The sequence below is a fragment of the Anthonomus grandis genome, chromosome 22, assembly GCF_022605725.1.
Source record: "Anthonomus grandis grandis chromosome 22, icAntGran1.3, whole genome shotgun sequence".
In the NCBI taxonomy this organism is placed as follows: domain Eukaryota; kingdom Metazoa; phylum Arthropoda; class Insecta; order Coleoptera; family Curculionidae; genus Anthonomus; species Anthonomus grandis.
The window spans coordinates 14,371,545-14,387,818 of record NC_065567.1 but is presented as its reverse complement, the minus strand read 5'-3'; the positions used below and the strand labels follow the sequence as shown (position 1 = coordinate 14,387,818).

General features: G+C 32.7%; 1 protein-coding gene across 4 annotated transcripts in view; it reads right to left on the bottom strand.

Annotated features, from left to right (window-relative positions):
* The window catches only part of LOC126748416 (regulator of G-protein signaling 17), a 65,102-nt gene extending 54,107 nt beyond the window's left edge, over window positions 1–10,995 (bottom strand). For all 4 annotated transcript variants that reach the window (XM_050457651.1, XM_050457652.1, XM_050457653.1 and 1 more), the window contains exon 1: window positions 10,692–10,995. The gene's annotated coding sequence lies outside the window, so the exon portion shown is untranslated. The remainder of the gene's footprint in view (window positions 1–10,691) is intronic.
* Between the last annotated feature and the right edge of the window lie 5,279 nt (window positions 10,996–16,274).

Below are 16,274 nucleotides of genomic sequence, written 5' to 3'. Positions count from 1 at the left end.
AAAAAGTTCTTTATGCTTTTACACAAATACGGATGATAAAATGGTTCACGACTTAAGGTTTTACCCCTTCATGCCTAATTTTGGAAGAATTATCAGAAATAGGCATACGCACACGGAAGCAAAAGTATTTCAATTAAAAAATATTATGAAATAAAAAAATAAACGTGTCTGCATATTGCTTTTCCTTCTTTTTTCTTCCTCGTGTCATGGTTAAATTGTGCCGATTAGGGCAATAAGCAGAAGCACGTGTCTGAGATTTACCATCTTTTAATTTATTCTGCTTTACTTAGTGGATATTCTCAAAAACCTCCTTCGTATTTTTCTTTCTATTTACGCTAATCTAGTTTTCTGATATATTTTTAGTTAGTACATTTTTCTAAAGAGGTCATCTTTCAAGTAATTATTACAATTAAAAGTTATTACAATTCATTTGAACAAACGTTCATTTATGACGTTGCAAGTGATAATATTTATCTGTTTTATTTATATTATCATTAATTTTTGAATTTAGCTTTATTGATATTGATTACTCTACTAATTTGGATTTTTAATTCTGATGTAGAGCATCAAATTATCTTAATTATTTTAATTCTCACCTCTGAAAGGTTTGAAACAACCTGGTTCAAAAGAATAATTCTAGTTATAATAATATATGTACGTATATTTGTATACAAAATTTTAATTGATGTTATAAATTTCCTAATTAGCTTCGGGAGGGTTTTGTTTAAATGTATAAACAACGTCTCAGTTTGCTGTTTTGCAAACTGAAACGTTGCAGGTAATTTTTGAGGAGCAAAACTTCCTTCATACGGGGTTAATTAAACCTTAATTTTTAAGATGATGAACTTATAATTTTTCATTTGTTTATTTTCATGTTTTCAAATAGTTTTGGAGAGTACTTGTTTAGGCTGAATCATTGAAAATAAGTTAAACTAACCGCATTAATTCACCCTTAGAGCTTGACAAGCAAACTCAAGGCCTTAAGTTAGAGAATAAATATTTCCCGATCCCCACTTGCGCTGTCCACTCCGAGGGAAAATTTTTGCGTAGTGAACTACACAACTCGGCATCGATCCGATGTTTTCCCGTCGGCCTTCTCTCCGTTCAATTTCTGTGGTAATTTGGTTGGTACTATTAGTAGGTAGTACTGCAGTAGGATATTAGCAAAATCACTATTGTTCACATCTTAACTTGTGACTTAAATTGATTATTAATTCATATATTGATTTTCGCACCCAGGACTTGAGCTGGCACGACCTGTATATTGTTAAGTAAAAATACTATTAGTGATATAAATAGATTTAATCAGTTCTAAGATACTTATATTTATCGGTCTTAGTGTTCCTACTTACGTAAATGGGATATTCCACAACATATCTGATTTAGACAGTGCCAACTTGTCAAATAAGCTTTGAGAGCCATGCAAAATTGCGAGTGAGCAGTATTGCAGTAATAATATTCAGTTAAATCTGAGTTAGTTTTGAGTTTAGAAATGACTCATATATTAGTTTTATTTTGAAATTACTGAGTGTTATAATATTGTTATGGATTTCCCGTCGGTTCAATAAATAGGCACACTTAAACACTTAAGACTAAACTTTTATTCACTACTTAACTTACTATTAAATGCGTGAATACAGTCTATGAGCGGATGCAAGCCGCGTGCGGGAGATTGAAACAGTGGTGTCAGGAGACAGAATTGGTGCATGATGAAAAACACCAATTCTGTCGGAGCCAGAGTGTACAGGATGAAAACGAACACAGGAGAATCCTTTCCGCTAGGGAAACACACCACAGTTTTCCAAGCGGGGGTGTTTGCTATACTCGAAGTAGCAAACAAACGAGAGGCATTGGAAGGTAACGGGAGGATTTGCATCTAGTCTGATAGTCATGCTGCCCTCAAGGCGATTCAGAAACCCAGGGGCGCTCAGCGCTAGTCCAGGAATGCAGACGCATTGGAAAGGCTTGAAGCATACAGGGAAGTGAGACTGAGGTGAGTCCGAGGACACCAGGATGTCGAGGGGGGCAATAAGCGGGCCGACGAACTGGCAAGACAAGATTCCGTTAATCCATTCGTAGGCCCCGAACCTTGTCTCGGTCTTAACAAAAAAAAATCTCCCAGGCATTTAATAAATGGTCCTAGGAAAAAACAAAAAAGAATTTGAGGAGAGGAAGATGTAAACAGGCCAAGGAAATGATACCAGACTATATCCATATCCACAGAGAATGGATATCCACAGAGAATATCCATCGTCCCAATCAGCCTGACATACATATAAATCAAGGCTATTTAAATGAACTACCTTTATCTTCGCTAAGGGCTGCACTGGATTCTATAGACGACAACATTAATCCTCTTTACTAACACAGATGGATTTTCCCAGGCTGGCCTCATCTTTGATGCTTTCTCTTTTATTCTTTGAGTCCTTACTGTGTCACCTTGCTCCACTCTAACTTTCTCCTAGCTTGAGGTACTAAACACCAAATTACATAGTAAACGAAGTTCTTTTCCGAACAAAACCTGGGCTAGTGTTAACCCGTTCGTATCATGAACTGCAGATTTGTAGACCAGCATAAACAGTGGCAAGTAGGGATCCCAATAGTTTTGATGTTTATCCACCACCTTGGAAAAATGTTCTTCGATTGTCTTATTGAATCTCTCCACTATGCCATTGGATTGCGGATATAAGGCTGTTGTCCATGTTTTGGGAATACCAAGCAGTTAAAAAAGTTCCATCCTCGACAACTAGTGAGTCGCACTGTGCCCATAGTGCCTCAAATGTCAACTCTCTATCCGAAATGTTGCTCCATCTTAGTCTTGGTCTGCCCTCCTACCTTCTTCTAAAGAATTGCTAATATATACAATCATCTTCACGTCCGTATTTTATTAACCCAGCAGTACTCCATCCTTCACTAACCTCAAATTTAGAGACTTTATATATATGCAGTTTACCTAAACGATATTTAATGTTAAAGTTATACGGCTGCAACTTCTCTAATCATCCTGTGATTGGTCTTTCTGGTTGCTTCAAGTGCGACAACCATTTTTGGGCTGCATGGTCTGCCCTAATCAGAATTTCTTGTCCGCATAGGTATTTGGGGGAATTAATCTCTGCTACAATATACTGCTAAAATACTTGATGACTCGTTCCTCGCCATTCTGGACTTGTGTTAGCGCATCTCCCTCCGATACCAATATTGCTCGCATCTATATCCAAAATAAACTTCCATTGTTGTTGCGGGTATCCTAATATGGAAATGGAACAGAGCAGCTTTACCCTTTAAAAAGCAAGATGGCACTCCATGTTCCATTGCAAATTGGATTTATGTTCATTCATACAAAGGGGCAGCAATATTTTCAAATCCTTCGACAAATCTTCGGTAGTATATACAGTATCCAAGAAAACTTTTTCTCAAGTTTATCACGAGATCGTGGCCAATCCTTTATGCTTTCAATTTTTCCCGGTTCAGTTTGTATTCCTTCGGATGATACCACATGCTCAAGAAAATTCACTATCTGTTGAAAGAGCGAGTACTTCTTTGGGTTGAATCTAAACTGGGCTTTTGTTTCTAATTTTAGATTTTCGAGGTGTTTTTCCCATTACGACAATATAGTCAAGGTAAACAAGACATATCTTGCGTGGAAGTCCTCGCAGTACAAATTCTATTAACCTTTTCAAATGTAACGGAAGCACTACATAGACCAAATTTCCATTTCCAGTAGAAAACGCAATTTTCTCCCTGTCTCTCCTTGTTCCTACAAGAGTGGAAAGCGCATCGTTAATTATAGAAAGTGGGTAGCTATCTTTCTTCGTGACGTCATATAGTCCACATAGAATCTAGTTCATCCACCCTTTATCATCACTAAGATGCCTGGAGATGACCATGGACTGTTTGACTCCCTGATGATTATAACGGAGAGTATGGTATAACATAGGCATGTTGATTATAACGAATTGTGCCTTCAGGTGGTGATGAACTGCTTGGCTTCATCAATTCGTCCAGAGAAAGTTTCCAATCCTGGATAAGGAAATCGCGCAACCTTCTTCGCATCTGGACACAGATCGTACTAATTGGTATAAAGCAACTAAGTCACTTTTGCTTAAGGCTATTGGGGAGTAATATCACCTTCTGATGTTACGAGTGGCTTTGCCACAAGGCATATACAGGCATTCTCTTGTCCTTGTATCAATTCAATGCGGCTCCCAGAATTTTTCTTTTAGCTTCCAAAAATGATCTTCTCACTATCCTCACCCACTTGAACAGAATCTACTGCCCCAATCCTCATAGCAGCTCCGCCTTGACTTATACTGAACGAAATAAATTCTTCCGAACCGAATCTAAGAATATTTAGCTTCTTGTCAAATGAGAATCCGTGATATTTAATAAGATCCATTCCGAAAATAAACTCATCTCATATCAGCCACCAATACCTCGTGACTTAAAGTGAGACTTCCCAGTCGGATAATAACATTTATCTCCCCAGTAACGTTCGTCGAGTCTCCAGTTCGGAGTATCACTCTCCGAGATAAGAACACAATCTTTAAACGTACAATGATTAATCTTATTAGGGACACCGCTCCGTGTCAACCGGTCTTTCATTAACTTGTCCTTCGACGGTCAGGCATTCGGCAGATCTTCTCAGGATGGAGATGATTCCGGGGCCTAAATCTTCACAAGCCAACACCCACCCCTTACCTTGGCGGATAAGGAGGTTGCTGAATTTCTTCATCAATTCCTGCCTTATTACCTTAAATATCTCTTTAAATAGATTTTGTAGACCATCACTCTTATTCTCTACGATGAAAATCGCTCTGAACAAATTTGGTGATGCATAGCATTCGTTAGATTTCTTGATCTCTAATGCCACCTACAAAATATTGTGCAGCAAATTTATCCTGAAATTCCTTAGAGGCTCCTGGATAGGCCAGATGAATAAGGCGCCTTACATCGGACTCTTGTAAAGTTTTCCCGACATGTCGAGGTTTTACTTGAGATTGGTATACCTACCTTTGATGTTGGTCGCCAAATTTTCTCTCTAGGCTAATGTCTCTGAGGCTTTATATTCTGTTAAACGCTATGAAGTCAGATCAATGAGAAATCAATCAATCCACCAAAGGTTGCTTATTTATCCGGGTAATTGCAAACCGTAAGTTGTTTACACAGTCTCTTATGTCCTCATCCCGTTTTTTTCTATTTTCTGTTGTTCTTTTTTTTCTGCTTGTTCGCCTATAAAAGCAGCTTTTATTAATTTCTGGGATCTTTTCTGTTGTTCATGCTTCTCTTATCTTGTTTCCTCATCCTGTCGTCATTGCTCTTCCATTTTATCCATAAATGCGATCATGAATCTATTTATTTGGTCCATCTTCGGCACTTTGCTTTCTCGTATTTAAAAAAAAAATATTTGAAAATTCGTTTTCCTGATCCCCTTTAATTTCCGCTCTCCAAATACTCCTTGTTGCAAAATACCCTTTCTTATCCCACTTCGGACACTGATTGTTACGGATTTCCCGTGGGTTCAATAAATAAGCACACTTGAACACTTAACACTAACCTTTTATTTATAATTTCACTTACTATTTTTAATCACTTACTGAGTATTTAGCGTACTCAAATCATAACTATAAACATACCTGATCGACCTGATCGAATCAGGTCCCTATATACCCAGTAAGATTCTCCTACTAATTCCTAGAATTTTAACAGAATGTTATTCAAGTACAAATATAAACGAATATAAACCGATTAGAATAATCGTGAATAAAATAATAATAACTTTGTAAAAATATATTGTTATTATCTTCTGTGTAAGCTTTCAGAGTAAGATTTTCTTTCTGTGTAAGATTTACACAATTTTTTATGTTACTTTTTAGTATAAATAAATATAGACAATACAACCCAATAATTAGGATGCAACGTTTGATTGAGGGGTATTGTCTGGATTTGAATATTTGCTTCTATAGTTTTAAAAACTTTTTTAGAAATATTTTTTGTAATTTAATCACAAACTGGTTTTGATATTAATATTTTGGAACAATTGATTTAAGTTCCGCGTGCTTACTAAAACTTTTACAAAGCAACTTTAAAAAGTTGAAACTACAAGAAGACATAAGCTGTGGAATTTCCAAAGCTAAAACAGATACAGGTGAGTCAGGCTTTAATCGACTTTAAAAATAGATGGAACTTTTTAAAACATTTAAAAGAGTTTGTATAAACATACGTCGGTAAATGGTAAGAATAAAGATACATAGTATAATTTTTACACATTCCTTTGCGATCTGTGAATGAAATTTATTCGCAAATAATTGATTTTGATTTTTACTCGATTCTAGTGACTTTCCTTAAGAGTTTTTGGGTAGAAAGTTAATTATTGGAACTACATATTATTAACATAAAATATAACAGAGTTTCTAAAAAGTGTCGCCATATTGTACCAAATTAATATTAAATTTGGCTCAAAATCTTTTTGTTGAAAGAAGGAATAACTTCTTCGTAGTTTTGTTTAATTTTACTTGCCACTCTGTTCCGTAAAATTTAAGTAAATAATAAGATATTAACACGGCACCAGATATTATACCATATTATATAATATAATTAAATAATGTATAACAATAATTACATTAGTAAAAATAAAGCAACTAACGGTAGAATATTTATCTGGTAAGGTAAATAATAAAAATAGAAAAGAAAATAGAAAAAATAGTCATTATATTGTTTATCTTTAAATAAGTAACCCTATTTTTTCATTCGGTCCGCACAGACAAGGTTAAAGGTTCAATAAACTGGATCTTAGCTACTGCCACATTGTAATTATGTTACATTATTTGAAAGAAATAAATTAAACTATTGAAAACCCGTGGCTTCACCTACAAAATTTAAAGTTTCTATTAACGCAGGAATAGATCGGTGTATATTTATTTTTAGAATATAGATATTGTTTATTTTATTGCATTCACCAAATAGTTAAATATTACAATTTAACGAAATGCAAATATTTAACTCATTAACTCAGGAATATTATGAATAAGTAATAGATAATTATTATTATTATTATGATTAATAATAAAATGTAGACTAAATATTTTATGGACCGTTGTTACCTTTTTGGTTGCCAAACAAAACTTATAATATTTAAATCGAATAATTTCGGGCAATATAGTTAAAATTTATGCTAAATAAGTGAAATAAAGAATATATTAATAAGTGTGGCTGTAAAGTAATACTAGAGACTAACAGAAAACTGAAATAAAAACTTAAAATAAGAAACTCAAATATATCCAAGAGAAAAACCTCCAGTTTTAAGATTTTGTCGTGAGAGATTTAAAATAACCAAGATATAACCACAACTTTAAAAATGTTTTGTCAAAAACGAATTACAAGCTAATAAACCTAGAGGAAACCTGCATATGGAAGAACCGTTTTTTTTAGCTTTATTGATTTAGGAAGTTAATTTTGTCTCGTTTTCTGATTAATACGAGAAGATGCTTAATATAATTCAAGTTGAAAATGCTTCAAAATTTCCTGAAGCCAGTAAAATATATTGTGAACCGTTTGTCTGTAACTTTATATTCAGCCATGTGCCTTGGTACCCATGAGTAGAAAAAGCAACAAAAACAACACTCCCATTGTCGACCAACATTTTCGATATCTGCTAAAATAATTTTTCATTAAACAGCTTAGTCTCAAGAGCTTTCGAATTTGCTGTTGTGAACTGTCGCTTATTCATCGGGTATGGAATAGGATGAAAGCGATCAGATAGAGTAACACCGATCGAAAATGCTCACAAAAATATTTGCGGTTGGGTTTTTCGATTAAATCAACTTACATCTTGCTTGAAAGGTTGTTGGACGGTGTTTAAATAAATGGAATTATTTATCCAATATCAATATTCCCTAATAACGCTACTTTTGCGGTAAGTCTATGCGACACTCTATATCGATCAACACAAAATTTAGTTAGTCTTACTGGATTTTTGGTCACGCACCTTTCGAATGAACGCTGAGAAGTATATGCTATTTTATTCGGAAATAAAATTTACTTTAGTTGCGATCCGGGTCAATATATCAGAAAACGATCTACGATTACATTCCTGTGTGATCTTTTTATTCGGTCTCTCTTACAAAATTATTCTTTTTGTAATAGAGATCATTTCCTTTTGGTAATATGATTAATAATTAACATATCTTCTAGTGTGTTAATATACTACTGTAACATGTGAAAAGATAAAATAATTAAGTGCCTATAATAACTATAATTATATTCTCTAACTTGTCATGAAATTATTCTTGATATAATCTACTACTGATATGAATATATTACGTTTTAATAAAATGACTGTTACAACTCAGCTGTATAATTTTAATGACGATATTATATTCTAGATAAAATTTAAAATACATTTCCATTAATTTTTGTTACACATTAAGACTCACATGAATAAAATCTTCAACAATTAATGTATTTTTAGCATCGAGAAACTAACGTAAATAGCAATAGAGATTTTTATCCAAATAAATATTTAAGTCGATACCATAAACTTTCTATCAAAATACTCTGAGAACCAGTTTTGACTTAGGACCAAAGAACATATAAAGCTATCAATAAACATATACAGGGTGCCTCGCGAGGTAAGGAACAGAATTTCACTACGTGTTCTTTCGGTAAATTCGAGTCGACAATGTCCTATGAATATATGTCCGCAAATGTTCTATTAACATCAGTCATCAAGGAGGCCGAGTTCCATGTATGTCTTTTTTTTAATTTGTTGTCATGGATACTTTTTTTGTTTATTATGCTGTTACAGTAGTTGCCACAGGTTAATAAAAATTTTCACAAATTAGGATCATGTTTGTTTATACAAATGAAGAATACGCAGACATGCTGCTAGTATACGGATATTGAAAGAGGTAAAGCAGCAGTGGTTAAATACCACCGCCGGCATCCAAATCGAAGAATACTTGATGGTTGCGAGGGTTTTTAATCAACTGAGAGCAACATGATCATTTCTAAATGTTTTTCTCATATGTTCATCAGCAGCTGTCCAATATCTTATACTAGATAGTGTTGAACGGTCACCAACTAGTGATCGCAAAGTATTACGTTGCCCTAGTTTTACTAGAACAGAGCACATACAGTCAGTATGGAGAATAATACATAAATTTGGTGTGTTTCATCTGCAATTCATTTCATTTGCAATCAGTCTATGTTCTGCCAGCTCACTGATCTGGGCGCTCATATGCAATTCTGCCTTTGGCTCATTGCACGTCGTAATTTGGTTAATAATATTTAATTCACTAAAAAGGTGATATTTCCCGACACGGGGTCAATAATTTAAGGAATACTCACTCTTGGCAGCTTAAAAATCCCCATGCAACAATCAAACGGATTTTGCAACACCATTATTCGGATAATGTTTGGTGTGGTTCTTTAGGAGATCAGTTAGTCGACCCTTATGTGTTTTTTTATTTGCACTTAGTTTTACTCATTTACCTTTAGTTCTTACGATGAGTTACTATAATTAGAGTGTTATTATAATTAATATATTAATATTATATTATAGAGGATATTTCAATTTAAAGAAGACAATGTGGTTACAGTGGCTCCGCACCATAGTAGTAGAAGAGGTAGGGTAGGTAGAAAAGGTATCTTTATTTTGTTTCTAGCAATGTATTGACTCTTTATGGCAAATAAATTACTTTTGAACTGCTTCGTAAAACTAATAATATCGCTAATGAGCAAGTAATAACCAGTATGTTATTGAAAAAGCGATCAGACCCTTTGGACAATTATTGCAATTAGTATTTTTACATTAGTATTAATAATTTTTCGGCGTTGTAGTTTTCGGTACAATAACACATTTACATTTAAAAAATCCTATCTTGGTAAGGAAGCATTTGCTGGACCCATGTTTACAGGATATTTTCAACTCAAAGTTAGTTAAAGAACATGTAGTGAAATTTTGTCCTTTACCTCGCGAGATACCCTGTATGAAATGCGTAAAAGCAGATGTTACATCAACCATTTAAGTAAACAAATTAGAGCCAGCTAAGCAACTGTTTAACGAAGTATTTGCATACTGTGGGTAACAGTGTATATAATATAGGTCAGGTTTAAATCTCTTTATCGCAATGAAAAGAAAACCAGGAGGGGAATCAGTTTAATATCATCATAGCGCATCATCCATATATTTTATGATTCTTATATTTGATAATTGTCTATTTTAAGTTTATGTACTTATATTAGATGTATAATATTTTAATATGTATTGCTATACAAAAATCACGTATGGTATAAATGGAAAAATCCTTTAGGCGAGAGTTCTCGATTTTTATCATAAGCAAGTAAATGTTTAAATCAAAACAAGTAAAAATGGAAGTTAAATTTTTGAAATTTTCATTTAACATCAAAGTTATCCAAGCAATTTACAGCGCTGGGAAATTTGCTTTTAATAAATAAAATGTAATAAAGAAAAAAATTATTAAATTATTACATTATGACGCCAATGAATAATTCGTCTGTTTTATATTTTATGGATTTAATGGCTTTTGATATAAAGAAATAGTTGTAGTTTATGGTAAATCAGTTCGAAAAAAATAACGATGATTGAATGGAAACAATATAATATAGTAAGACTGATAGTAGAAAGCGCTAAGCAGAGTTAGGTTGGGCGGTGACGTCACTTGTTCGGTTACCTTTATCAATGGCCATGAAGAGAGCGGCTGGCACACGTGGGCGCCGCGCTTAAGCCCATGCCACTGGGGGTGCCTGGTGTCGGTTTTAGCGGACAGCCATTAGTCCTCTGCACTGACACTCACTCACTGGGGACCGAATGGGGCGCCTGGGCCCCATATTTTACGAATCCGGTAGCGTCAAAAGGTCTCGGACGCGTCGCTTAACGATTTATTTGACGTCCGTCGGTGGCGCTGACGTCCCCGTTTGCTTACGGTGCGCCGCAACCTAATAACTGCGCTAAGATGCTATAACATGCAGGCGTCACTTCGCTCGACTACTTTGTAAACTACTGCCTAACCTCAACATCTGGATTTTATATTGATTATTTGACGCTGTTGTGGGAGACTCACGCAGGACTTCCCCCTGTATTCATCCAGCAGCGTATCTAATCCAGCGGCGGTCCTAGGAACGTTATACCAATTTTTATATTGAAAAGTTCGGCATTGACAATAACTGTCATTTCTGACTTAATACAGTTTACAAGCAAAGTAATATTGTTGACGTTTTATTTTTTACCTTATGGGATGAAAGTAGTTTTCATCTTTCGTAGCGCTTCCTCCGACTGGGTGATGATTTATCATTTCTTCATCGGTGAAAGGTGAAGTTACATTTTCATGTGTGCACGTATAACGAATAGAAATATTATTGAAATTGAAGTTATATTTATCAAGAGACTTTTTTGATGATTTTTCCTCTACTAATTTTTGGAATATATATAAGCCAAAACCTATTTAACACATCACTCATTCTGTTTTGACACCTGTATGTTCTTCGTACCCAGACAGCACACATCCCCCAATAGAGGTGCACAATTGGTCCATACTAAGCTGAAATGTCTATGGATTATAATAATTTTGGGTAATCCAATGTTTTTAAAAAAGTTTTTAAAATTTTTTTAAAAAACAAATAAAAAGGAAAACTAATGAATTCAGATTTAAAAAAATACTTTACAAGTGCTTCTTCCCTCGAAAGTCGAACGACGCGTTATTGAGCGTATTGATTGGCGCGAGGATTGGTCAATCTGCAATCATCACAGCGACGAGTCGAGTCGAGTTGCTTGTGAGGTGACGCAGACGGCCCCAGAGTCCATTTAGGGTATATGATTATATTTTATTATCAAAGCTGTATATTAATTGTTTTTAAATTAAGCCGGTGTAAATAGGTACAATTATTGTACAATTATGTTAGTTTGTATATGCACATTCCTTTCATATATCTGCAATTTTATTTTTTAAGAATATATTCCGCAAAAGAATCCTTTTTATCGGGTTCTTTCGGTAAGTACAACAAATTTGTTTGCATATGTATTTATTTTTATCAATTTTCGACATAAGCATCTAGTTACATTTTTGAATAAAGATAGCCTATTGTAGAAATAAGTCCAATAAATTTGTATACCTAATTATACTGGGAAAGCATTCATGGACGAAATACCTTATATGCCTGAAGCTAAACACATAATAATTATATGAACATATATTATTCACAATCCCTATTGTAACTGTTTGTAAGCATAATGTAGTTTCCTTCCCATTTTTTGGTAGATAAAGATTTAAAACTTCGCATACATTAATATATTGACAATATGGTTCACTTCTTATGATATTTGGTGACGGAAACAAAAGTCAAACTAAAGAATTGAGGCAAGGACTGCTATACAATAATTATCGTTCAGTTTTTTAGAGTTTTTTTACATCAAAGGCATTTCTCATATTTAAAGATAATAATAAATTATTCAGTGTGTACAGAGAAGATCCAATAAATTTTAATACAATAAAAAAGTCATGTATTGCGAATATTGTTGATAAAAAATGTTCAAATCAAATATATTTAAATCATCATAGGCCTAAAGCTTTATGCTTTTTGTCCAAGAGTTAGCAAAATTAATTACTTCCAATTGATAAACTTTAAATTAAAGCTAGCTGGGGCAAAACAATTATGAATAGAAGAAGATGAAGAAACAAAATGACATTTCTCTTAGCAATTTATCAAACTCGTAAAAGAAAGGAAACAAATTAATATTTGTATAATATAATATTTTATTTATATAATTGAATAAAATATTATATTTTATAATACATATAATATAATATTTTATTCTTCGACGAGTCGAAAATAATTTTCAGCCTTTGATTTCTATTTAATGTGGTTAAAATCGTCATTGTTGACATAAAATAGTCAAGTAATTATTGTAATACTATTTGTAGAATATTTTAATATAGATGTTAAATGATTAAATTAATAAAATATGATGATTAAATTAATAAAATATGATCGTTTTGAATGATGCTAAGATAACCCAATTTAAAACAGTGTTTAGCCATTAGTCCAGTCTTTGGACTAGCGGTTATCGTTTTACGTTATGACTTATGTATATACGTACTTTGTCACTTTTAAATAATTTATCAAAATTAAACAAATTCTTTATTAAAAACCAAACTGTTGATGAGTGTATATGTATTATATGTATGAGTATTATAAAAAAGATTGAGATCTACAAACAGCTGTGGCTAAGTAGTACTTTTTGACATATTATTTTTTTTACTTACATTAGTTTTTATTTCATGTTTAAATCTTAAAAATGGTTCTAGATTTGGCTATCAAAACGTTGGTTAAAGTTATTTTATTTAGTATATGAAAGCATAGAGTAAGGTAGGATAATGCAAAGTAGAAATAATAAAGGTATATTAAAAAATTCTTTGTATAAATAAGTTTATATTTTTTTCAAATGCATAATAAAAAACTTCAGGACTTAAAAAATCGATAAAATTACCTATTAAATGGCAATTTTAACTGCATTACAGTTTTGAAATGATTTTGTAACTATAACCGTTAAATGAATATTTGAGATATCTAAGAGAAAAATGGAAACAAAATAGCTTATATTAATAGGTTAGGTTTGATTCAATATTTATAACTACATATTTTGTAAAAATTCTCTTTATTTAGTGAACAAAAAATATAAGAATTATACATATAAACCATTCCAAGATTTCCGTACAATTTCTTCTGAGTAGTTTTGTTCTGTATGTAAATATCATTTTTCAAAAAACTATTTTCGCATATTTCTTAATTTTTTTAGCAGTGTGTTATTAAATATTAAAAAATGTTCATATTTCCACGGGTATGAATCCACTCAAAAAGTATTTAATTTCGACCCTGGGATTTAAAGAAACTTATGTTGTTTGCATGTTTCAGGGCGAATGATGCAAAGCAGGCAGGAACTGAACTGTTGGCACACGCCTTTGGCAAAATTTTCAGGCTCACCGAGAGCGACGCAGCGCTGTCGCCATCTCGTTGTCGGGTACATTTGAAGGTACATTTTCGTCCATAAGGTTGCGCATCTTCCCAAATATTCAATCAACGCTATCAGCATTAAAAATAAAATATTGGAAATCTAAAATCGAGATCTACATATAACCTTATCGATTATAAAGCTTCGCCAGTTTTCTCTTTATATTCACCAATATATACATAATACGTTAGCTAGCATAGTTTCAATAATATATAGATAGTTTTTGAGATAACTTTGTTAGGGATTACGTCACTATCTATTTTACTTACTATACAGGATGTCCCGAAAGTAATGGGACATAAAATAACAGTAGAAACGTCAAAATAATGTGATTGAGGTCAACTTGCCTTATCCTAACTTCAATTGTAACTGAAATACAGGGTGTCAAAGTATTATTTGATTTATCGTTTTTTTCTCATAGGTCCTAAACCAAATGACATGCTGACATGAAATTTAGAACATACGAGTCTTTTAGTCTTTTAAAAAGAAAAATAAAATTTTGCATACAGTTTTCGTGTTTTTGCTAATGGTTGCTCCTAGCGACTTTAATAAAGTATCAATTTTTTATGTAAAATTAAAAACGGAATTTATTTTGATACTTTTTAAACCGATATACGAGGCTGAAAAATAGTTAGGGTTCTAAGAAAGTAAAAACTAACGCAACGAGCGCCCTTTACCGAAAATACAAAAACTGTAGACGACATTTTATTTTTCTTTCTAAAAGACTCGTGTGTTTAAAATTTCATGTCAGTATGTCAATTGGTGGGGGACCTATGAGAAAAAAACGATAAATCAAATATTACTGACACCCTGTATTTCAGTTACTATTAAAGTTAGGATAAGGGAAGATGACCTCAATCACATTATTTTGACGTAAGGAATGTACTGTTGTTCTATGTCCCATTACTGTTGGGACACCCTGTATATATACAGTGCGGCTCTTAATTGTCCCCCTCCCCCCTCTTATATTTTGGTTCTTAGGTCAGTTTGCAAAACTTCAAAATGGTGGTGGGACGCCATTTTGAAAAATAAAATTAAATAGAAAGGGGGGTCTTCGACACATCATTTGAAAGCTCCCACTGAATGCTGTTTTTAGAATATTAAGTAATTACTTCTACCCATATCGAAGTGGCAGCCTTTCAAGATCCTATTTTTCGCATTTTTATTTATTTTCATTTTCTTTACTACACCTGTTCAGGTGTAATTTATTTGTAGGTGTGTTGTTGTTTGTATTTTTTGTCAATGACAATGTCACAATATTATCATAAAAGTTACTGTTCCACACAAAAACTTATTTGGTTTACCAATACCTTTAAAAGCGAATAATACCGAAAGAAGAAAATATTTTTGCTATTTCGGTCAGTGTAGTTTTATTTGTACCATGATTTAATCGAGAATGCCTGATCGACGTATTTTATATTTAATTATATTGTAAATTTTGTATTTATAGTATTCTTCTTGCTATTTTTTTTTGAGTTAGGTAGTGTGTTTTTTCCTCTAAAGTAATGTTTTTCGTTTTTTAATTAAAAGCTAAAATTGTTAACTTTGTATAATATATTTTTCAACTAACAACCAAAAATTATTTTTTTTTTAATTACAAACTTGTAACAGCTGAATTTGCATTATTTTGTATGTTTTAATATCACTGATCATAAAAGGGAACACAAATTTAGTGATCCACCAGGACATCAGCTGAGTAATATTTGTAAAAATTTCTGTGTTAAATATGTTTTTGTGCAAGGGTAGAACAAGTTATTTTTCCTTAATTATTTCTCTTTATTTTTTGTTGACCGGTATACAAATATGAAGCTAAAAAACTATGGAAGAAAGTAAAGAATAAAAAAGATATTAATAAGTGAATTTCCAATACATCTTTATTTGCGTTTCTCTCGAAACCAGTTTTTTTACATATCTAACTGTTGCTCTAAGGCGACAATATGATGTTCCACAGGTTGCCTGAGGTGACCTACCTCATGATTCACCAAATCACCTTATCAAGAGTATGTCCAAGCCAACCGCATAATGTATTTGCTTAGATGGAGAGGAAACACATTATTGACTTGTCTTACAAACAAATACGTATTTATTAAAATATACTGTTTAAGTAGGTACTATTATAAGTCCAAAACAATTTTTGCTTTTGTGATTTGACTATGAAGTATCATTCATTTTTTAATTTAATTATAATATTAGTATTATTTTCAACTATTTAATAATTTGATAATCCTGATAAGAAATTTATTTTACT